The sequence below is a fragment of the Anarrhichthys ocellatus genome, unplaced genomic scaffold (assembly GCF_004355925.1).
Source record: "Anarrhichthys ocellatus isolate YVR2014 unplaced genomic scaffold, GSC_Weel_1.0 scaffold2, whole genome shotgun sequence".
In the NCBI taxonomy this organism is placed as follows: Eukaryota; Metazoa; Chordata; class Actinopteri; order Perciformes; family Anarhichadidae; genus Anarrhichthys; species Anarrhichthys ocellatus.
The window spans coordinates 4,253,947-4,278,344 of record NW_022280032.1 but is presented as its reverse complement, the minus strand read 5'-3'; the positions used below and the strand labels follow the sequence as shown (position 1 = coordinate 4,278,344).

General features: G+C 40.0%; 1 protein-coding gene across 2 annotated transcripts in view; it reads right to left on the bottom strand.

Moving 5' to 3' along the window:
- The window catches only part of lingo1a (leucine rich repeat and Ig domain containing 1a), a 102,512-nt gene extending 80,701 nt beyond the window's left edge, over positions 1–21,811 (bottom strand). For both annotated transcript variants that reach the window (XM_031868901.1, XM_031868910.1), the window contains exon 1: positions 21,406–21,811. The gene's annotated coding sequence lies outside the window, so the exon portion shown is untranslated. The remainder of the gene's footprint in view (positions 1–21,405) is intronic.
- Positions 21,812–24,398: the final 2,587 nt, after the last annotated feature.

The window sequence follows — 24,398 nt, the reverse complement described above, 5'->3', positions numbered from 1 at the left end:
GGTCATGCACCTCTGAATTTGTGAACTTGGCGCGGCCTTTTATTACTGATAAATCACTATTAACATGTCTGGGAATTATACAAAGAAGGCCAAAAGGAGGTCTTAAAAATCTACACTTGAGTATAGATTTTGATCGCATAATTAAATTAAAAAAGGATATTGAACTTTTGTTTCTTTATAATGCATAACATGTTTGACCTGCTTCCTTACAGGCCTTGCACAAAGGTACAAATTAGTCCATGAATATGAGATATGAGTTTACAATCCGTCCTCAGCATTGTGGAAGTTGATCTATGGCTTTCTGCCGGTTACACTCGTTGTCTTTTTGATTATTCACAGTTCATTTTGTTTGCACGCCCTCTGGCGTTTCGCAGAATAATGCAACGAACGGTATATTAAGCATAAAAGCTTCTGTGCATGCTTGGAGCTGGCGCACCAGGTGCAGAGGCTCGCGCTACAGTGTCAAGCGCGAGTATAAACAAAGCTTAAAGATGCACTAATCCAGATTTTTATATTACGCAGTTCCCTTTAGCGAAACGGAGATTCATAGCATCTTTCAGCTAACTGTTTTGGTTAAACAGCCTACAACTTTTGGTATTTGTTTTGGCTCGGCAACCTGGTTTCCAGCCGCAGCGTGCCACTGTTTCTTAGACAGACTATAGTCACTAACTGTAGTGACTAGCCAGCGAACACATTTAGCAGGTAGCATTTAGCAGCTAAAAAGCTTGATTTTTCCCGCCGAAGTTGGTGTTCACTCAAACAAAGCGAGAAGAATAGTTAAAAATGAACTCCGGTTCAACAGCTGGTCAGGAACATGACACCACTGTCTACATGGTCAACTGTTTTGCAACCAAGTTCCCCTTGCCAGCTTGTGTTTACGACTTGGTCTGCTTCCACCAAGTGGCCAAAAAGAGAATCCGATGATGCTGCTTTAAAAAAAAAAAAGTCCTTCTAATCAGACATAGTTCTTGTAGGTACTGTTATATAGCTGAATATGTTTACGGGTGATACAGCAATTAAAATGTAAGTCATAGCCAAATATAGCAGACTGACAAAAATGCCTGTCGTGGCTTTTTCAATCGTGGGACGGTAACATTTGTATCTGAAACTGTATCAGCTCTATGAATCTCATTCCAGTGAGGATACTGTGCATTTTATCTCCAAAGCGGATATCTAAATCAGTCCTTGTATTTTCATGTTACCATAAACCTGCTGACAAGAGTAGCTGTTTGCTTCTTTAACTAAGACAGTCCAGCTGGCATTCGTCTTATACTAGTTGCATCTGAATGTGATATTGAAAAGAAGATAATCCATCTAATCAACTAAAAGGATGTATTTCTGTCAGCTTTGGTAATTAGTGAGTAATTAGAGGTCGAAAATATAACTGCGCGGCATTTCTTGAATTTTTGTGAGGGATTTCAGTTTTAAAGCACAGAGACCAATTACCAATTTGGTTGAGTATTCATTAAAATGAATCTATATCCTCCTCCGTGGTTTCCTCTCCCTGCCTGTGCTGACAGTGGCAACAGATCGGTATTTCCCAGAGATAAAGGTGGCCCAAACATCTATGCCCAATGGTGACAACAAAGGCCCGTCCCTAATAAGTAACAGTATTGGTTTTACCTTACTGAGGAGTGGCAAACATTATCAGCAGTCTTTTGATAGGACAGGGGTCCTGTAATAATTGCTGCACCACAAAAGACAACATATAGCAGATTGTGGCTCGATGTTTCCTGTTTTTGGCAAAGAGCTCTCTTGTAACCATACTTATAATTTACAACACGAAGGGCTGTGTACTTCCTGGAGCATTTTCATTTGTGCTTTTAGAAACTTCAGAGCCTGTCCTTCATTCCCTGTAATGTTGCCATGGAAACAAGAGGAGAAGTAGGGAACACAGTAAATAAATTTATATTTTCTCAAGAGTACCAGGACTACAATCAAGTCCTCAGGTTGACTAATTGTGTGCGATATTTTTTTATAAAGTATAAAATTAAATATAGCAGATAGCCCCCACAAATAATAAAAGATATAATCTGCAAAATAAATAGATAACATAACATAATACCATTAACTGCTTATGCATACAATCGTAAAATGTGTAAAACAATGTCTGAAATTGTGCAGAACATATTTTGACATTGATCAAAATATATTATTATTTAGCACTTTAGTGTCACTCAAAGTATATTTCACATATCATGACTCCATGTTAAACAATATGTTGGTGTCCTTATTAGAAGTTATCCCATAGTTTATAGTGCAGCTTAAATACCTTCATGCTTGCAACTCCTTGAATATAATCACACTATGTGGACGTTAGGGGTGGCAAATTCATTTTCGGATCATCTGCTATCTTTGACTGGGTGCTGATGCTGCGCATGGCTTATCGGGCATATTTTCAGTGTTTGATTACAATCTGCATGAAGATGAGGAAAAATTCTCAGACTGTAAGTTTAATAATACAGCTCCATGTTCTTGTTTTGTTGTAAAACGTACCGAAGAACATCCCACCTGATTCCTTAACAAATGTCTCTTGTTGTTGCCGAGAAGTCATTTGTGTGCTGTCTATCCTGACCTCACACTCCTAATGGCCTCATGGACAATGTAAGTTCATTAAACTGGTTATAAAATGTAACATCAGCTCCCCTTTGTACTAAGTTGAAGGACTTTTTTAAAATCATTGTATCAATTCAATGTCAAACTGCCGTTGTCATCTGTAGTTATTTGTTGAACATCCCCACTGTGGATTTCACTTAAAAGATCAATGCAATTTTACTTTTACAAAAGACAACTACGAAACTATGACATCGAGATAAACTGAAAGTAAAGACATCTGGCCTCATGTAGGAACCAGTGTAATAACAAATGTCCTCTTTGTTTCCGTGTTCGTATCAACGATTCGTTCTTATTGTGTTTGTACCCACTGATTTCTAGGATTCACCAATTTTTACTCTTGGAAAAATCTCCGGCGATAAGAAAAAAACATCGTCTTTTCAGTCTCCAAATTGTTTGTCCAATGCGAGAAAACATTACTTTTGAAGTATTTAAAAATAATTTAACACCATTAAGGTTAAGTTTAATTATGACAAAACAAAAGCAAAAATTCCAACAACTCCTATGTAGTCAACATGCTTAGCAACATTTGAGAAAAAAATAATTTTCCTCCCATATATAGGACATTGTAATGATATAAAAGGGCACAGCAGGCTGCCATCCATATGAAAGCATCTACGTCAAAAAGAAACGATAGTCAATCAGATCCGAAGACGGCGGATTTATAGAATGTGAATATATATATATTCCCCAATTCACATAATATCGTAAATAACAGGTTGTCCAACTGCCAATGGCTTTGAAAGAGGTAATTTCCAAAAAACTCTCCTAAGGATTCCTCCCACTCTTTTAGAGTAGTTATAATGATTGGATCATTGCATGTCTGGGCTAAAGACAAAATTGGTCCATTGATAACAATGAAGACTATAAAAACCCTCGGATGTTATTGCTCATTCATGCTTTGACCATCCAGACCTTTGATTTTCCTGTAAGTACTGATGCTCTGGACAATCCGGTTTACTTTGTTCAAATGTTTTTAAAAGTGGCTGCTGATCACTACTGCTAAAGCTCTGTTTCTTCTTGCGGCCTTGTTTTGGTGGCATCTCTCCTGTTCTTGGGCATGTGCCAGAGTATTTGCACACAGCACAAAAACCTGCCTTTACAGAGTGTTTGAGGGGGAGTTACCTTTGCTAATAAACAATAGCCCACATGCGTCCAATTTTACAATCAACTGGGATTCATCATTCAGCACACCTGGGGAAGAGCAGATTCAGATGGTTGAGAGCATTTGGTAAATCTGCACTTGATGTTTTCTTGTTTTTTCATTTAAAAGGAAATGAAGACAAAATATGAGAATTTTCAGAGCATGTTGTCGCATAAACCATTTTGGATTTGCATGCACTTCTCTACAGTATACTTAAGTGACAACTTACCATGGAAGATCAAGTTGAGTGGAAAAGAAGAAGGCAGTGCCTGAAGACATCCCAGTGAACCCCCCCCCCCCCAGGTCAGGTGTGACTACATTAATTACACTATATAAGAATATCCCTGACAGATGGCGTACAATTATACAGGCCAATCCGTTCTGTTTTTAACACACAGGTTGAAATGTATCAATGAAAATCATCACACGAACCAGAAGGTTTGTCCTGCAGAAGAACTGCTCATTAATTCTGTATATTATTTTTGGGGCTTGGACAGCATGTGGATGAGATTATTACAAATCAGTCTGATTGAGAGTAGCCCTTACGATCTGAATTGCTTGTGACGATAAATAATACACATCTCAACAACAGCACTAAGCTACAGTATGCCCAAGGGAAATCTAGTGTGTGTGTGTGTGTGTGTGTGTTGGGAGGCTGAGGTGGACTTTCAGAGTCACAATAAATAATTGAAAAGCTGCTCTTGTTCCAGTTTTCTCTCTGTCTGCTTTTGTTGTTAATTAAGAGGTTATGGACCCGCTAATCCAGAGGCTCTGTGTCAAAGTCAAAAAGGATACGTGAGTCAATCAAACTTTAGGAATTAAGGACCACAACAGTGGCAACCCATTGCCATTCCCAACTCGTCACATACTGACGCTTGCTCAGACCCCTTTTCTAACGTACTGGGCTGTCCCAGCTCGGCAAAATGACATTCCACTACCGTCACATGATTGTGAATTAACCAAAAAAAAGCAGTGGCTTAGGTTTAGGCAACAAAACCACTTCGTTGGGTTTAGGTTGGGATTCAATTAAATGAAAGTGAAATGTAGCATTCTGAAAACAAAGACACCAACACGTTGTTGGTTTCACACAGAACACGAACAGTGGGTGAATGTTTTGTGTTTGTTTGTCCCATCCATCTATCCTCCCCTCCCACTCGCCGTATATGGGTTTATGGGGCCTTTATACGACGTCAGCACATTCCCGGAGCACTTGCGCTGAACGTCTGGTAATGACGCGGATGGGATATTTGACACAGTGGGAACAGGCTGGATATGGAGTCATTCGAAGAGAGAGGCAAGGCAAGTTTATTTATGTTGCTCCTTTCAGCAACAAGGCAATTTGAAGTGCTTCAAATGCTCTGAGAAAAAGTGCAAAAGAAGCACATCATGTCAGTCCCAGTTCCTAACAAAATATATATATTTTTTCCCGAAGCATATCCCTTTCAGTTTAATTAAATGAATTAATTAATCCCACCCTATCAAGATCTTGCCTTAGTGAGTTATAAGGTAGAAAAACCTTGAGGAGCTTCCTGATCGGCAGTTACAACTGACTGATGAGCCTTGTAAATACAACTAATCAATACACTGAGTTGGTGGATTGTTTCATGAATAAAAGCTCTTACTAGCAGCGGTTAGACAATGAATAGAGGGCCTGTAGGTTTTGAATCTATTTACTGAAATTATTTCCTAATGGGGATAATGCAAAATAAAAAAATGTAAAGTAATAGAACATGTCTTGGCTGTAAATGTGCTATTGGTATTTTGTTGTACAATCTCAGAATGAATTGAATAGTTTCACTATGAAGTTACATTTTTCCTCACACACCTTGATATTTCACCAGAAATTGACACTTAAAAATTAATAAATGGATCCTTTTTAAAAACTGCCGTCATTGTCTATTAGCTTTCATCTTCCAACAAAAAACCGATGCCGAGCTTTTTATTTGAAACAAAATGTGAGAATTGTTGAGTATGTGAATTTGTGCCACCTCGTCACAATAACTCATCAGCACTCGCCTTGGACCGTCTGCTGGTGGCGAGTCGTAAGGCAAGGACGAAGAACAAATACCTTATGTAGCTCTGAGTAAAGCCACCATTCACACTGCTGTATTTGCATAACTTTCCTACCTGCACGTAATTATTCAAATAACCTTGAGTCGGCCAGTTGAATGAGGTGTGACTCATTAATTGTGCAGTGTGTGCTCCTTTAGACTGGGCCAATGGAATGCTAGGGGCACAGAATTACATTCACAGATTTTAGAGCCATAAAACTCCTCATTGGGTACTTAAAGCCGTAGGTTCATGATGAAGTTACAATTACATGTGCAGACTGCAGAGCAATAGCCTATGGGGACTTTTGCCATCTTTGCCTGAGTAGGGAGATTTAATTCCAAGAATGAAATAAGGCACGTGGTTTTGACAAAAGCACAAGTTAAACAAGGAGAAACATACAGAATGAGTTTAGATGTAATTCTATGAGTGTCACACACAAGCAGAGGAGAAGAAGACACTCATTTTGACTGACATCAGACAAGGACCAAGGCCTTTAAGGAAGACATTGCCTGCTAATTTGCGCTTTAATAATGTATTTTTTTTTCTTTCAACCCATTTTTCTAAAACAATGTCAAATGGTGAATAATGTGTCATTTTGCCTTTCAACAGTATGATAGCATCAGATTTTATGAGGGAAGCAATCAAAATGGTGGACCCTGATTTGCAGGCATTACCGTGCCAGCAGCTCCTGATTGAAATGAATGAAACCTGCTGAGTGTAAACATTCTGGAGAGAAATGACAAAGCAATTACCGTGTGTCTAGCTGATTGGAGGGGTTACACTGGCTGTTTAGGATACCAATCAATAAAGCCCAAATAGAAAATGACTACAAATGGGTAACTCTTCAAAACTGAGAACAAATGTTGTTCAAACTCTTTCACTCCGACTTCAGGGACCACTCAATCGCAAGTGATTGCGGAACTTTTAACACTCTGTGTGTTTACATGGACGTGAATAAACTGATTTACGATTTGTTTTTTACGTGAGGATAGCCATTTTAGTTTCAACGTCCACTGAAGGCAACAGTAGAGCTTGCAGTAATAATACCATGCCAGAAAGAGCAGAATCACCTTCCCTAATTGTGATAGTTCTCTCTTATATGACAAAACATTCAGATTTCCAAAATTTTCATCCAGCAGTCAGAATTTTTATTTTAGAAAGTGGCCATGTCATGCAGTCATATTATATTATATTTTCTTTTGTTTTTTACTTTGCAGAAACAACAAATATGTATATGCTCAAGGTTTTTAATTCATTTTACAGGCATTTCTGTTTGCATTGAGCCTTTTTCCCTCATGTTTAATTAATAACAAACAACAACACAAATTAGGAAGACCTCTTGAACTCTGGGCTTTGATTGATTCATAACCATCCATTCAGCATGTTTTCATTTCTGTTCAAGGTCAAGGGCCTTTGGTCAAGCTAAGTATCAAACAGTATCTGATATCTGCACTCTGTGAGATCAGTTGTGCTTCGCCGTCAGCAAAGTAGCTGCAGCATGAGGGGTGGACTTCACTATAAACAAACCAACAGAACAGCCATGAATTCCAATGAGATCTCGTCAACGACATCATCCCCTACACACCGAATAAGAATTTAGCATGTGGCCATGCCGGCAGTTGATCAATAATCAGATAGGGTTCATGGATTAGCATTTGCTACGTTAAAAGAAAGTAATCGATTTTGCCCATGTAGCGCTAGTTCTGCTCTTAAAAGGCCTCCTGCACGGTCCGACATGAGCAAAGTAAGAATACATAAATAAATAAGCAGCAAGCGCTATGAAACCCACCGCGGGTGAAGCGTGAGTGAAACCAAAGCAAGCATCTTGGTCATAGTGGTGGTGAAAAGCAGCATCACTCAGCACACACAGCCTGGAGTGAGCAGCAGTAGTGGTAAGTGATGGTCTCTTCTGCATCGCATTAGTCCAACACTCCTGTCGTCTCATTACTAACTGTATTACTAAACCAAACAAGTCAAGAGACGGACAAAACATGTTGATTGCCCAAAGGAATGGTTGTAGAATAATGACCATTTAAAATGTCACGTTATTTTCTAATTAGCACTAAACACAAAGTACAGCTGAGGCTGATGGGAATTCTTCAGATTTTCTGTCATGAAGTAGACAATTTAAAATTCTGACCAAATGGTGATCTAAAAAAATAATAAGGATTCATCATCTTGGGACCATGAATATATGTGCACAATCCATCACATAATTTGCAAGATATTTCAATCGGGACCAAAGTGAGAGACCGACATGGACATCTCTAGAGCCACACTTTAAATAAACCCCGACAGATCTCCAGTAACGTCACTGAGTACACGACGGCGTCCTCATAGCCATGGTCCTCATTTCAACATTCTAAATCCGTTTTGCTTTGCTAGTTAGAAGTTTTAAACTGATATTTTTAACCACAGCTCCACCGTTCCAACATTAAACCCGTCGGGTCGAGCGGGATGCAGCTGCTTTGGTGAGACAAATATTGCTTTTGTCAGACTGTCAGAGGTACCTATTCTTTCAACTCTTTTTATTGCTTGTGAAACGACTACCTTCTACCCAATGACGGCGATGCACCTGTGCCACCATCAATAAAAACAGCTTTGCTGAGTGTTTTAAGCAGCTGTTAACAACTCCCGCAAAACTGGGACAGCAGGTAAATTGATATTGTAAACCATTTCCAGATCAAAGACGAAAGGAGATGCTGAGGAACTGACGGTACCACCAAAGACGGATGCATTTAGGGATAGAGCAGAAGCAGTACGATTTTGGGTGCATTCATGCAGTCTCTGCTGTGCAAGATGACTCAAACTTGAATTGGTCCTGATGTCTGCCTTTGACATGCTGTGAAGATATTTTTGTCTTTTAAAAAGAATAAAAAAATAGTTCTTCCCAGTTGGTTATGTGGAGCAGACAAACAAGTGTTTTTTTGGATACAAATGTGTGATCTAATTGAAGAGGCGCAGCTGCAAAAGATTCACAGTGAATCTGCGTGTCCTGCCAGAATAGACTTCACTTACTTCAATTTTTCAAATCATGAGACACTAACGGAGAGTGTTCTCCGCCACACACCAGCGGAGCTTCATAAGTATACCTAATTACACATGTGAAGAACACTATCAACTCCCAAAAACAGCCTAAACTCACCTCAAGTTTAGTCGGCGCTCACAGCTATTTAAGTCTTGTTGTGTATTTCTAGGTCACAGATTGTTTAGTGCTACTTCAAGCTGTGAGCAACGCAGCAACTGCCATTTCAGTCTTATGTTCCATCGACAAGTGCAAATAGATACAACAGTTAAATTGTTTTCAGAGAAGACACTTTTCCCCAGGAAAATAGCTGTATCATGTGTCATCTGGAAAGTCCCTTTATAACCTCAGTTCACATAAATTAAACTTTAATGTCAACCAAAAATCAGGCTATCTGAAAGTAACTCCAGCTAATGCCAAAGTATCTTCAAATATGTCGGGCCAGACAGCCACATACTTTATTAATGGAATCTAATATCTTAGCCACAAAAAACAAATGCCTGGATGTCGACAATACATTCTGTTGCATTGTTTTCTCCTGGTGTATGCTACCATGTAAGTATGACATACTGTGCTACTTCCCCACAAACAACAAGGCTATATTTAATAACTACTTAAAGTAGATATCCTCCCTCAGTATTGTGTTGACAATGACAGACTTAGCAAATCCCCGTGGCACACACGCCTACACTAAAATCCAGGAAGAAGTGTCAGAAGGGACCAGGGCAAAACTCCCAGTGGGAGACAGAAGTGCCTCAACCACACTTTACTCCACAAATAGCAAAACTTTAAAGTGTAAATTCAAGTTTGGGTAACACTTTGTTATCACACCTATGTCTATGCATTATAAACATACTTATGAGTATGCTTATAGCACTGTATACTTATAATTATAAGCACTCATAAACATTCACAATACCTTATAAAACAATCATAACACATTATGAAGCTCTTTATAATGACTTTCGTGGTCAACTATCTTAATTCTTCATAATTTCTGGTCACTCACTAACATTTTTGGAATTTTTTTGAAAGAATCCTAATGTACGTAGAGATCAAAGGTTTCAGAGGTATGCGACAATTTCGCAAACAAATCAAAATGGTATATCTTTGGAAATGAAAGATGCTGTCATCCAGGAGAGATTGTATGTCTGCGCATAAACACAACTACTGTCAGGAAGAATACTTGTCCACAGCTACATTTACAAGACATGATCTGACCTTATGAGAGAAAGCCTTGTACTGTAGTTCAGATCCCAAAAATCTGCAAAGACTTCAGAGTAAGAGAAATAAGCTGTAATGAGACAGACAATCAGATCTTTCAACTAAAGAACTATGTGTTTGGCTTCACCAGCCTGCAATATGTGCATGATTTTTAGGTTTCTAGGAATAAGAAACACTTTCTCATTAAAATTGTTCTTCATTGTAGCAATTAAAACAAGACCGTAGGTCTTTCTTTTGGCATTATTTAGGAGTGTTTGTTATGTGTTGTGTATGTTTACAAGTTTTTTATTTGTATCCTTCATAATAAAGTGTGCTAAGAGGAAATGTGCGACAAAGATTGATTTATTAGCCTGGCCTAGAGGAAGTCACGGGTTGGCAGGAACTGGCAACGAAGAAAAAAAAAAAAAGATACCCATGAGAAGTCCCTGGAAATGGATTTCCAACCAGTTTCTTGCTGCAAACTAGAAAAAACAGTTTTATTGCACCTGGTTTGGAAGATGATATCATAACCATTCGAAAAATCAGAGATAATCACCTCCATAAACTCTTCAGATACCTGGAGAAGTCACTTTAAACAAAGTCGATAAGCAGCTGAGTCAATGTGCATAGAGCATGAAAGATCCATTATCCCCACTCAAGCATTTTCATCGTCTAAACACAGCAGCCTCACCACTTTATAGTGACAAAAGCTGCCATATCAAGGGGCGAAATGTGACTCCTTCCTTTCCTCCTCCTCTTCTGTCTACACCTCGAGGGTTTCGTCCACCGTCTGCTCATGTTGTAACAGTTTTTCCATGCATTATGTCCCGCCACTGCATTGACTTTGAACTGGAAGTAAAGTACAGATTACTGAAGCAAGACACTCTCCAAATGGGGCTTCGAGTTGTCTTTAAAGGCTTGGATTCCCATTGATACATTATTTGAAGTATTCACCTTCATTACTGTGAGACACTTTGGATAAAAGTTACCCAAAGAAAAAAAAAAAGGAATATGTTATGCATATTTAATGATAGTGTTTGAAATTATAAAAGGTTACGCTTACACTCACACTCTCTCTAACACACACACACACACACACACACACACACACACACACACACACACACACACACACACACACATCCATGGCTGTTTCCTCCCATACAGTGAGAGTCAGATTAAGAGCAAAGAGGGGGCACCTCGATTACAGCAGTAAAATGACCCGCTTCGCACAAAGTTCACCTCATTTTGGTTGCAAATTAAATGTCGGCTTTGGTTTAGAGAGCTGAGCGGGGAGCCTCACAGAATACAAATATGCTGTGGCCATTCCTCTACATCAACCCAATAGGGTTGTTTAATTAAATCAATTCAACAGACGTTATGCTTTCAATAAATGTTCATTTCAATCAATGTACAGTACGCTCATAACGATAAAACTGGAAGCGTTGAACTATTTTAATTCTCAGTGGGAATACACAAATTCATCTCATCAACTTCAATTAGACTATAGCCTCAGTCATATTAACAATACATCATCATCATTAGTTGCTTGACCTCAAGTGTAATCACGGCAAAGTGGAATTTTCTTATGAGCCTGCATGTGACATAGCAGAGGGAACCAAATCTGACTGGCTTGTTGAATCACGTTTTCTGATCTAAGCACAACAAACTGACTGGGTTGTCTTATTTTACAGTTTCTGGGTTGGAAGGCAATCCAGATATCCAAATGTAAGTGCACATACACTGAAAAAGTGAGCTTTTCATAGTATGCCCCTTTTAAGTCCCTGACAGTGTAACTTTGAAAGTAGCATACTCTTCTCAGTGAACAACACAATGTCCCAATCATCAAAAGACTCCACTTACCCTTCCCTGTTAAGCCCTACCGACTGTGTATTTTTTTCCCCCAAAAAATTATAAGATCCATAATGCTTTCCTGAAGCTCAGCTTGGTATAATACTTTCCTAAACCCCCTTCACAGACAGATCGCTAGCTCACCAGTGCCACTTAGCCTTCTGCGCTGAGGGTCTTTTCCAATTTGGCTTAAGTGTGGAAGGCTCACCTCAGCCTGGCCCACTGGCTGAAGACTTCAGCTACAGGGAGTCTTCTCCTGTCGCAACCTCTTCCATCGTAATCCTGTCTCTCAACCCCTGACAGCGTTTACTCCCTGCTGGAGCAGGTGTCGAGAAGTAACGCAGCATCAACGTAATGCCATATAGATCACTAGCGATGATAACACATGCTGCAAACGTGTGCCATCATTTATGGTTTATGCATAAGCATGTAAAAAAGATTATTGATGAAATAGCCTACTTTCAGTTGTTGCTCACCAGCTACAAACATGCTTTTTAGGTTAGCGAGTACGAACTGAGTGCATAAACTATCAGGCAAATCTCTCCTGGCGAGTCTCATCCAAAGGACTTAAAAAAATATAAAATAAAAAATCTCAGCCAGGGAGGGGGATATGACTTCTCTAGTCATGAAAAGTATCTCTCAGTCTCCCGTAGGATGTCTGGTATGACAATTATCAAGTGATATATGATGTATACTGCTGAAACATCTCCAAAGCATGAGTATCGCAAAGCAAAAATTGCTGAAAAAGACTGAAACAGACGAGCACGGCCGCTATGAGCCAACTGACCAACTGGAAAAAAAGATAAAAGGTTCAAAGCTTTCAAGGCTCTGGCTCTGGACACAGGTGTTTTTTATTTCACCACAGGTAATAAGCCTTCTGCTCAGGTTGAAGCTGAACTCTGCTGTGACTGATATTAAATAACTTCCACAAAGTCCATGTACTGATAACATTGATAAAGGTGTAAGCTGTGAAGGAGATGTTAAACATGCTTGTCTTTGCACACCCACACCGTCCTGAAAAGATCTAATCCGGCACAGTGAGTGAAAACACCTGTGTGGAAGGATCATTGGCTTGTAGAGAGGACTGAAACCTTTCCAAAACCAGTTTGTCAGCTGGTCATGGATGGAAAAGAGTTTGCTTTGAAAGAAGTATGAAAAGACTACATAGAGTAGAAACATTTGTCAGTTTGTGTCAGTAAAAGACATGATGTGGTGTATTCCTTTAGTTAGCTACAATAGTCGGCTTTGATGCTTCACCGTACTACATACTAGAACTGAACACACAGGAAGCCAAATCAGCAGACAATAGATGTCATAATTAAGTTTCCCTATATTTCTTAGACAAAAGTTGATATATTACCTGTCCCTAAAAGCATTTTTGTGCAATTCATTTTGTGGGTTTTTATGAATGCTTGGACAAAAGTGCGGAACATTCGTGCGGGGGAATAAAATATTCGGACGGACCTCAATTTCTGCAGATTTCTGCCAGTGGAAATGTATGTTTGACCTATGAAATCTTTTGTTACAAATAATGTCATGAAAAATATTGCCTTGCCAAGAGAGTGCTTGGTTGTTTTCGAGGTAACAGGAACTAGATGAAATACAAAATGTACAAAATGCACAGCATATCCAATCTGATCTGAGTCTGCTTTGTCTGTAATCTGTTGAAGATTTTAACATATTTTATACAAGCAGAACGTCCACTTGCCTGCTCCAGTATTGTATGCAAAAATGGTGATACATTTCGCTGACTAATCAGCAAATGAATCAAGTGAAAGGCACAAGCCCAAAGGCCCTGTTCTTTTCCTTGACTCTTAAATAGTGCCCTCTTAGAATGTGCGCATTAGCATTCATTAGCATTAAGGGTGTTTGTTTATTTATTTAAACCTGGACAGTATTTGAGTGGACGAGACTGCCATGAACAAAAAGGCAAAACTAATTTCAAAAGGGAAATGGCCAACCAAGATGAGTGCAAGCCACTGTCCAGAATACTAATGATAGAGGACTTGGTGAGAGTAGAAGCTCTTTCTATCACACAAAAACGCTCGACTGCTTGAACCCTGTTCAAATTACCATACACAGTGACAGTTATTCATGCCAGCTATCGGCCTAATGACATTTTTTACATTGCATTTACGTTTTTTTTTACAGCACTGCTAATGTTGAAACCATCAGGATGACCCATATGTGTGTCTTCAACTTCTATGTCAATGAACTCAGGGATGTTTGGATCATGTCTATGGTATCAGGGAAGATGATATGATGATATTAGGGAGACTGGGGACACTGCAACACTTTTTGCATTGTTCTCAGTATCTCAGAGACTATTTGGACTAGACCAATCAAATGTTTATATCATGTTGTATTGCATATGAAACCTACATCTGTCTGCTAATAACCCATACCATTTAAGGAGGATTAGATATGACATGTATTTGAATGGAAGAAGTTAGATGTTCTAACTGACTCCAGGGTTTGGCACGGTTGCAAAATGTTAAAAATAAATACAATTACACGAACTAACTTGTCTCAATGACCAGAGTGTCCTGAAAAATGTTGTCTTTTACAACAATATGATAAATGATGTTGATTCTGATATTCTAAATCTAATCACGGTCGGCTTCTACGGCTCCAGCCTTGAATGTTTCCTCAAAAGCCTTGAATCTTTTAAGTTTTCAAAATGCCTCCAACTTTGTGTTATTTCCCCTCAGTCTCATTAACCGGTTAGCTAAAGATTCATGCCGTGAACTCAGCTCCAGCATAGCATAACAAAAAGGGTTTCAAGATTAGTTATGCTGCTTACACCAAATTTCAAACTAAATAGTTAGTTCAGGCAGTTTTTGCCTCTTTTCAGGTGGCAGGAATTTAAATTAGTCTTCCTTAACATGTGTTCAATTCCATTCCATTACATTTATTTACATAGCCCAATATCACAAACAATGTGTGCAGCATGGGACTTCTTCTTTGCTTGAACCCTGGCATCGAAAGAGGAAGGACTTCCCGAAAAAACCTCTTTAATGGAGTTGTATTTTGGGTTCCACAATGTTGAAGACAGCTCGAGATTAATTCGATTCAAAGTAGGTTCGAGGCTCTGGGATTTGATTTTTTTTCTCTAACACTTTTCCACAGTGATGTATAGATTGTTAGGCATTCTACTCTTTCAAATGGCTTGAAAAAAATAGTGCATATAGTTGGCGAAATGGGAACCGGAAACCCCTACGTTTGGGCTCAGTCCCGAATGCTTACAACATCTCGCTCCACCGTGCACGTCATTGAATACTGACTGCCAGTTTTGATCATGACCCGGCCTTGAAATGTAATAGTTAAAAATAAAGTTAAACATGTATTGATTTGACATTTTATATCTTCCTCGCTTTCTCCTGCTGATCCAAAAATAGAGCTCTGGGTGCATCATCCATAATAATTAGAAATATTGGCAGCTTGTTTTAGCCTGTGTTTTCACTCTGAACTGACGCTGATCAGAGTGGAGACTTCAGTACAGTCAGGACTGGGAAAAGATCCAGCAGCGATGCTCCTGCAGGAGGCACCTCTCACCCAGCTGTGCTTGTGTAATAGACGAGCTCTTTTGAGCCTGAAATAAATAATAGTATTTTCATGGTCTAATTATATCTTGTTTTAGCATGTTTCCAAGCAAGCTGTTGGTGTTACAGCTTTTGAAATATTGGTCACAAAGCAGGATTTGTAAGGAGCGTGTGTTCCAGGGCACCGGAGTAACACACACAGTCTGGGGGCCGGGGGAGAGGTCTCCACTAAATGTGTTATTGTTTTTAATTTACCTCCAACTGTGAGTGTGTGTTTGTGCATTTGTGGAAGCTGCAGGACCGATTCTACGATTGAAAAGCGATGTCAACCAGCCAAGAATGCAATATTTGAATGATGCCTATTTGTATGTCATCCAAATGCTGACTCACTGACATTTACCATTTTCATAGGCTGTGCGCACATGGATCCTGCATACAGATGGTCCCAGTTTTCTTCACACATTAAGGCCCACAATTCCCTTGTAAAGGTAACTTGTGTCGACTTTGAAAAACGTCCTAAAAACCACATATTGACACAAGATCAAGTGGCACATTGCCTTACAGGTGTGAAAATCCCCGGCACTCGCATGTGCCTATGGTGCAAAAACATGTCTGAGAAATTGCCTCTGCCGATTTATTTATTTATTCGATTCGATTCGATTGATTTATTTTTTTTTTCTACTTTAAATTCATGGCGGGCTAAGTCAAGCATCATAGCCAAATTACATTTAATAAAGAAGATAAAATAATAATCTGTCAACTATTGCATAAATCTCTTCACTATAATATTTTCAGCTGAGTAGGACGTTAACCCCAGTACAGTAAAATATTTTCTATTTGCAGTGTTTTTTAAAAACCCAGACTAAAATAAAGAGTATAAATATCAGGAGGCACTGCTATTAATACCAGGATACTTATTAACATGTTGAAGCCAGCAACAACAAAAAAAACACAAGATATCTTCACTTTACATCCGTTGGAAAAAAACCCAGGAGCATCTGGACAAACATTTGGGATTTCTCCAATCTGACCTCCCCCTCAATTTCAGAGGGCTGCGTCCACCGTGTGCCAGCAATCAAAGAGAATCTATTGAGCTTCAAACTCGGAGTATTGTTTGTCCTTTCATCCGGCTGTCCGTAATAAACTGGCACAAACAATTTCGACAAAATGGCAAAGGCATTGTAAATTGAGATGGAAATGTGATTTAACACAGTAAGGCCAGCTTTATGTGTTTGGGCAGAAAGTAAATATGTGTAATTCTGCGTAGAGCTGTACAAAGTTCAGCAGCTCCCTTCAGGTGTCTCAGTCCTCATTGCAAGCGTGCAGCAACACTTTCTGTTGGAAGCAGTTTCACTTGGCTGTGGTTTTGTGCCAAAAACTGACACGGAAGGAAGCGAAGCTGATGCTTCCTTTTCCCAGCATGACTCTGATGAACAAGCAGTGTTGGCTCATGGTCCTCCATTTCAGAGATGTAAATACAGCACAGGATGTATAGACTTATAAGTGGATCAAAGTGCATTTTCAAGAAATGCACTGCACATAATGATCAATAAAACAAGCACTGCGTTGTGTCACAGTAATTACAGTAAGCAGGACTTCTTTTTTCAAACGGAGGCCAGGCTTCATTGAGGAGAGATTAGATTATTCCGAATTAGATTAGACCTAATCATCCTGCACGTTTGGAAACAGGCTTGTTTTCAGATTGTTCAATATAAAAAGTTGCGATGAGCATTTTTTGGTCTGTGTACGCTTTCACAGCAAACTGTCAAGTAAACTGTACATCCTCAAATAAAATGGATTGATGGGTCAGCAAATCCTGGGACTTTTTGTTCCTTTCTAACCTAGAATCAAATCAAGCATCATACAAGCTTTATCTTCCTTTGGACCCATATTGGCCAATCAGTAACTAATATGTCCCCTTGTAACTGTTGCACTCCTCTCGGGCCACTCATTGTCATTCTGAAAATGCTGCAGTGCAGTGGCGAAAGCCTTCATTTCCCTAAATTCCCACAAATCAAATCAGTGTCATCAGAGATTCTGCACATGTCACATGGATCACCAAGCAAAGCATTTAGTAGTAGTCTAGCCACTGGTTTATTTTATGTGTATAAAACAAAAAAATTAGTAAATGAATGCAGATTCATAATCCTCTGCCCAATATCGTTGTGAAGATCAAGAATAAAAGTCTGAATAAATGATTTTCTCTTTGGGAGGCAACGTATCTCAAATGAAAACTAGGGCAACAGAGTCAGTAGGCGTTTGATATGATTTTGTAGAACAACAGGATGCACAAAAGGTCAGTGAGGGTTGAATCCTTTCATGATACGGTAACATACGAGAACTGCTGTTATGTTGGCCGAGCAATGCATCCAAATACAAACGATAAAAGCCGTTCGTTCCTGAATTATTTATACAATTTCCAATTTATACCATTTAGAGTCGCACTGCTGGCTGGAACAAACTAGGCAGGGGAAGTGAACAAATCTTGCTCTCTCATCCTACATGAACAACTGCTGAGTAATGTCCTTAACCCCCAACTGCTGCAGACGACAGCTGTATTTGACAAATCCCAAATTTGAGTGCTTGTGAGTATGCTCCGATTCTAGAAAACACAACACATGTTCAAATTTGGAGCAGATTTAACAGATAAGCTTCGTGACTCTTTTTTAGTGTCAGATAAAAAGGTCATTTTTTTTTTGTTTAGAAGATGTGCTTGTATTTTTAGATATTACTGTGCAGAATGATTGAGATGGATCTTATCGGTCTCTGCAAACTGAAATCCAAGGTTGGTGAAGGGCGGGGTTTCTTTGATGTCCAACTAACAAACTATAACATCCATATTTTAGATAATCACTGAATATGACACTGAACGGGTTTAGTTTAGATGAGGAATATGTGGTAGTCGTACTCCCGTCTACCTCAACTTCAACCTCACCCATAACCAATCTGCTCGTTGCGACTTCATTCTCTTCTCAGGTAGACATTACTCCACTATACTGTATCTTTCCATAGCATATCGTTGTTTGCTGCTATAGCATAATGTTAGATGGAGCACCTTAAACAGTGTGTTAGGAAGGAGCTGAATCAACCGGATGGTCATTTTTGTGGCAGTAGTTAGATTGTGCTGCACGGGACTACATAATATTGAGATGTGTTTATTATTGATTTGTTCATCCAGTTTCCATCCATGAGGGGAACATAATAAGACCTCAATATCATTTTCTTTCTTCTTCCTGTATCCGGACTCATTAGCAGCGAGTTGTGAAAAAAAGGTAGATTCATCTGGATTTTGGATTCATTAGTGGCGATTAGCTAATCATTCAATCCTTTTAGGTCGTGGACAGCCAATATCAAGGAGTGCATTAGAGCTTGTTTGATTGAATTTACTTTTGAACATCATTGTGAGAGTTATTGACTTTTACAACTTTGTTAATATAGTGTTTTATAGGGTCAAAACAGCACTGAAAAGATGAACAGTGGCGTGTGTTAATACGTGAGACTACACTGGGATGAGAAGCTCATATGCACAGAACCTAACAATGCCAGCCCACCACGACGGACACCATTAGCTGTGAATTGCTGTGACAAATTTGCCAACTTCATTTCATGCATCATGGTAAATCATGAAACCACATCGGCAATAAGCACCATTCGCTATAGCGGCCACGAGAATAATTGCCTTGGAGGTTGAGGAAAAATGAGTTGTTAACTTCTCGTTTGACGATGGGCAGTATCGAGGGCTCCTGGCTGTGGGTGGAGTAACATTCATATGGGCACTGTGAGTCACTCTCGGATGCAAGTCACCCACTGCATGGCAAGCTTTTACCTCAGCAGAGTAGTTTAAAAATGACTCCTCCTAGCCACACTAAGGCACATCCTCTGATTACGTCTTTGTGTGTGTGCCTGAGGGAAACTGCAAAATAAAGATGGAGACATCGCTTAATAATTACCAAACAAACCAACCAATGAGCATAAATCAGGAGATCAGCTCTGCATTTAAAAGTGACGTATCCTGGGATATCTTCTTGGTTCCATCTTTCATTCACACTAAAACCCTCATGATCCATGTTGTTTATTCAAAACCCTTCAATCTAAACTGATGGTGCCCTCCAGGCTGACTGTGGAAACCGATAAAGAATTTAAACAAAAATAAGCAGTAACCAGATATGAGACAAAACCCACTACATTAAATACTGTCTGCTTGGGTACATGTTTCACAATTAACACTGCCAATGTGCTCCGCAATACAAACATGAACCACTGTGGCTGCACCTGTATTTCAATATGCAACAGAGCATCACCTGACCTTGCCTACGTGCTGGAAAGGAATTATAAATGAAACAGAAAGAGAAGGTCTACCCCAAGGTGGGGTAATTTGATTTATCTTTTATCATTGTTCCGTCCACCGGTGTTATGGTTTCTTCACTGAAATGGGAAATGTGATAAATATTGATGTTCTTGGCAGGAAACGCAACCAGGCATGTGTGAGATGCAGGCCATGGCCTATCTATCCTGTTTCCCTTTGGAGAGGGGGGACGTGTGTGTAAACTGACCCCCTACCAGAAGAGGTTTGCATGCTTTAAAAGCTCTTTCTGAGGCTTTGTTAGTTAGCACACGCTCTCCCCTCCTTTGTTTCGTTCGTCCACTTGTGTCTGGCTTCCTGTCGATCTGTCATTGTTGTATCTTCTCTCTTTTGCTGTCTCCCAAATTTAACCTTCCCCTAACACCTCTCTCCTATTCTCTTCATCGCTTTCAGTACCAGTACCACTTTCCCCACCCCTCTCTCTCTCTCTCTCTCTCTCTCTCTCTCTCTCTCGTATTCCACCATTTCTCACCCGCTCCCCTTTAACTATCTCTCTTTACTCTCCTCCCTGAACAGAGAATTAATAACAAGACAGCAGTAAAGATAAAAGGAAAGAAGCTCATCCGGCATGCAGAGAGGACCAAAATAGCAACATCAACGTAACCCTGTGCTTCCAAATGACAAAGTGGAGAAAAAAAGGGAAATAAACCCACCGTCTTCATCTTTATGTGAATCGCAATGTATATTCCTAAGGATAGGAATCATAACAAACACAGTAAAACTAAATATACAACAATTTATTTAAAAAATTCAATCTCTTCCTCAAGAGTGATCTGTAAGTCAGCCATCTCAAATCAGTGACTGGTGATTTCTCTACGAGTCAGAGCTGTTGTGGAAAGGCCCAATCAGGTAATCAGACAAATCAACATGGCGGGAAGCTGCAATTTCTCACTCGCCACTTCAACTGAGGAGGTCTCAACGAGAATATGTGCAGTCTGCAGACAAGCATCCGAAGAAGGATGGTAAGTCCCACCTTGTCGCATCACAACACGCACAATATCAAGCACCCACACACACATTCTGTACAAACAGTTTCACATGTTCTCGTGCTCTCCTCTCCTGCTGGGAACAGAAGGCAGAACACACATGTGAATGTGATTGTTAAATGTAGCCGTTCCTTGTGCGCTTCCATCTAAATGCACCTCCTTATTATGACAAAGTACCTTCCTGTCAGCGTTCACAAATAGCCATATCCACTACTATCACTGTCAGGTAGACCATGCAAAGTTGTCTCCAGGGGATTGGAACTGAAAGTAACAAGAGATCAATAGCAAGCACCAAGTTGAGCATTTTCCCCTCCAGCGTCTGACAGCATGAGCAACACTGCTGGTTTTGGCACACATTTCTGTTCCCTGCCTCTGTTCCCTGCACTCTCTCACACTCCCCAGCCAGCCCATCCTCATTTTCTCCCTCTCTCCATGTCCTAAATAGCCTGCTCTGCTTCATTTAACTGCTCCCCTATCCCATAATGTGTACGGCTTGCACCTGTCAATATGTTATGAGAAGCAAATCAGGTAGAAAGTGCAGGAAAATGAGATGGATATGCAGAGAGAGAGAGAGAGAGAGAGAGAGAGAGAGAGAGAGTGAGTGAGAGGAAGAGAGACATCCTTACCAGAGCTGTAACGAAGGGAATCCAGAAAACGCTTGCTTCGTTCCACGGTGGCTGCTCATTAAATCCAAGATACTCGGGGAAGGATTGAAGATTCCATGGAGAAGCTGCCTCGAGAGGAGGAAAATTAGATTCTTTAAGGATAGGGGGATTTTAGAGTGTGGTTAAAAAGATGTGGTTAATGTGCATAAGGGGAAGGATCTGATATCCAAGTCCAGAGCACTTCATGAGTCCTTCCCGTCAGCTGCGAAGCCACATGTGTATACACGCTGACACATGCGGTTCACACGGCAAGCCACACACGTACACACACACACATAGGTAGGGTGTATCCTCTGGTAGTCTCAGCAAGGCTGAACGATTGAGGGAGAATGAAGGAGGGATGGAGACGGAGAGAAAGAGAGACACAGCGGACGGGAGGGGTATCTGGAGAAGGGCAAGGTGGAGGGAGGAGCCGCAGTATGTGATGAGAGATTGCGAGAGGGGAGGGAGGAGGAAGACGGGAGGAGAGAGCCGCTCCATCTATCCTTATTTCTCCCTCAAACAGAACTGCAGTGTGATCTGCACAAAGGAAACATGGGAGTTAATGAAATTATTTTTATCACGTCCTAATGTGAAATAGCTAAATACAGGGTGGAAAGGGAGCAGCACAGAAGCTGTTGCAATCAGATCTATTTGTGCGTCTGAACACTGAGTAATGCCCCTTCCTCGTGCACAAAGACAAACGCCCCATCTGATGGCTGAGGAAGGGAGGAGGTGTGGCGCCGGGCAGAAAGTCAAGATCCATATCAACTTACACTAACTATAATTTGCAAATTACTTTCACAGCTCCGGATCCAACTGTGGTAACCGCTAGCTCTCATAAGCATCTCCCTGTTATCACATTTACATAATTATACATAGTCAAGACCACGATCTGACCCAGTATCCTAATACAATGGTTCTAATGATATCTTACCAAACGTCATTTTGTTATCTTGCATGCGCGTTCCTACAAATTCCCAGCAACAGGAGCAATCAGCGTGCTACGGAAGTGGCGTAGGTTAAAATAACTACGAAAGTGGCATTACACAAAAATGCCACTATATAAAAGTTATGTAACAATTGGCGGCACTACGGAAGTGGCGCTAAGGAAGGTAAGCAACCCATAAGTCAACGTCTGGAATAAAGTAACTACGGAAGTGGCTCTTCTTAAGTACCAGAGTTACACAACAAATAGGTCAATGTTTGTTTTTTTTAACAACAATGGAAGTAGTGCAATGGCAACGGTGCAACAGAAGTTGCACTAGTTAGTTACAAAGCAAATTGTTAAAATAACTATGGAAGAAGCCCAACTTATGTACATAAGTTAAATGGCAAATAAAGGCAACATTGACAACAGGTTTCACACAGGACACGAACAGCGGTCTTCCTGGTGTCCGTCATTATGCTCTTTGACCGACCCATCTACCTGGCCTCCTGTAAGCACACTTTACTGCTTTTTATACCTCACCTGTCCTGGCACATGAATGCAGAGATCACATCTAAATGTATTACGTGGGTTGTATACAAATTACAGTGCATTATGTTTTATAAGTATAGCTACAAACAGTTTACAGTATGAGAACTACCTGATATGATGTATGCTAATATAATGTATTCAATGCATGATAGTCATTTTTGAAAGTTACACCAAAAGTGCATTTTACCATGCGCCCTCTTTATGTACAACTGGTTCAGAAATATGTTTTACCATGGAAATAACAACAAAAAACAGGAATGGTGCAAAGTCTAAGAAAGTCAAAGTTAACTCTATTTTTCCTAACAAAAATACAAAAACAATAAATTCAATTTTTTATATCTTAGCACTTTCTGAAGCAACTTTTCTGAAAGTGAAATTGGACATCATATATTTATCCTTGGGTCGTCTCCCGAACAACAATGTATCCTTCAGTATTGTCTCACCAACCACGCACATTACAAAGTATTCCCGCCAACACATCCTTTGAAAAACGTAGTGGGCATCCCTTGACTGACGTGACTCACTCCATATCATCCTACTCCGATGATTCATGCTCTATATCAGCATGCAGGGGTTAAGAGTATGGGTGGCATAAGCGGTCAGGACACCCCGCTGCGCTCAGCTTACAGACAGGATTAAGAATCGGTGGTGGATGGAAGGAAGGCTGGTGGGGATATCTCTTTCCGCAGTGGAACCGTGGTTGTCAGCGGATGCCCTTCAGTGGTTGAGGCTCTTGGTTGGCCTTAGAGGATAAGGATGACTGTCCTTTACACAGCTGGCATGAATGTTATCATTTCAAGTGTGCAAGCTGACAGGAATTGATTAAACAGCATACACAGATTTCTGTAGAATGTTGTTTATATTTTCAACACAAGATGCAACACTTTGAAATGGACTTGTGTGCTCTCAATTAGTCTTACTGTTGCGTCAATAAAAGCCCTTATTCTTACTGACTGTACTGGCTCTGCAAGGCTGCACTCAGGCCCCCTTGGCTCTCAGCTTGCTTCAGCATGTCATCATTCTCACAATGACAAAGCTAACATGCTAATGTGTAGTTTGTATAACGTTTGCCATGGTCACTAATCTTAGCGTGATAACACTTTGCATTTTTTTCACTTTGCTCAACAATTTTTCATCTATGAAAAATTGAATTGTCAATAGAACGACTTTAAATTTCAAACAAGTTTTTATCAATGAGGCTCACACTATTATCTTCTTGTGCCACTGAATGTATGGGTTTTGCCAAAACCTTAATAGGCCAACTGAAGCTTTGCTTTGTTGCTTACAACTGTTTGTAGGATTCGTTCCTCATACTTTATTAAATATTAGTGGCCACCAAACAGCAGCAGGAACAACATGTGCATCTCAAAAGTGAGAGAGGCTCACTGGCGCACCTGGCAAAACAGCGTACCTTCATTAATTATTCAATATCCCTGACACACAGATGGGATTAGTCGCAATCTAACAACGTCTGTAGTTTTCTACATCTGAGACT